Raw genomic sequence first — 1,147 nt, forward strand, 5'->3', positions numbered from 1 at the left:
AAGAAACTCTTTTTCCAACATCCATCCATCCATTGTCTTGTCTGCTTCTTCCCTGCCGGGGTCGCGGGGCGCCGGAGCCCATCCCGGCTACTGAAGGGCGAAGGCGGGGTACACCCTGGACAGGTCGCCAGTCTGTTGCAGGGCCTCAATCACACAACCATTCACTCTCACATGCACACCTAGGGGCAATTTAGAGACACCAATCAACCTGAAGCATGTTTTTGGACGGTGGGAGGAAGCCGGAGTCCCCGGTGAAAACCCACGCATGCACGGGGAGAACATGCAAACTCCACACAGAAAGGTCCCAGCCGGGATTCGAACCGGGGCCTTCTCTTTTTCCAACAGTAGTTGGAAAAAAAAATTCCAAACAATCTGAATAAAAAAATAAATATTCAGACATTTAATTTTAAATATTATTTTTTACTTAATGAATGTCTCCTCCATCGTCAGAAAAAATGCTACAAGAAATTAAAAACACCAAAAACAAAAATTTAGTCAAAGTGGGTCTTTAATACAATGTGCCTTTTGGAGACCAAAAATGTAATTTATTGCCCTCACAAAAGCTTTGGGGATTAACTAAGATAAACTAGCATTTATTTGTGTTTGTTTTGAACAAATACATTAACTTAAATCACTTAAACTGACCGGGACAGTCAGCCTGACAGCAGACAGGATGAGGAGAGGGTGAAAAGTCCTAAATATGGATCCATGACACAAACTTTTATGTGGGACATATGAGGGGGTTTTCTGTTAGAAGTTTAGACAATTATAAATTCTTCTTATTAATAATCTATTTACTGGCTAAACAAATTCTCACATCTTACAGTTATTTTTCTTCCTAAATAATTTACAATCGAGTTTGACTTTTTATTGTGTTCATTTTTCAATCTAAAACAACATTTAAAAGCGAATTCTAACCATAGACTTAATATATAATTAGACGCAGCATCTCTGACGTCACCCAAGCGGAAGTGACGTATCTAAACAAACAGTATTCAACATCTGATTGGGTCTACTTGTTAGTATGCTGCCACCTCCAGGCTTGGCTGGTGTACAGCAGCACCAAATTACGTTTTTTCTACTGGCTCTAAATCTAAACAGATATATATATATATATATATATATATATATATATATATATATATAT

Source organism: Oryzias melastigma, linkage group LG1 (assembly GCF_002922805.2).
Source record: "Oryzias melastigma strain HK-1 linkage group LG1, ASM292280v2, whole genome shotgun sequence".
Lineage (NCBI taxonomy): Eukaryota > Metazoa > Chordata > Actinopteri > Beloniformes > Adrianichthyidae > Oryzias > Oryzias melastigma.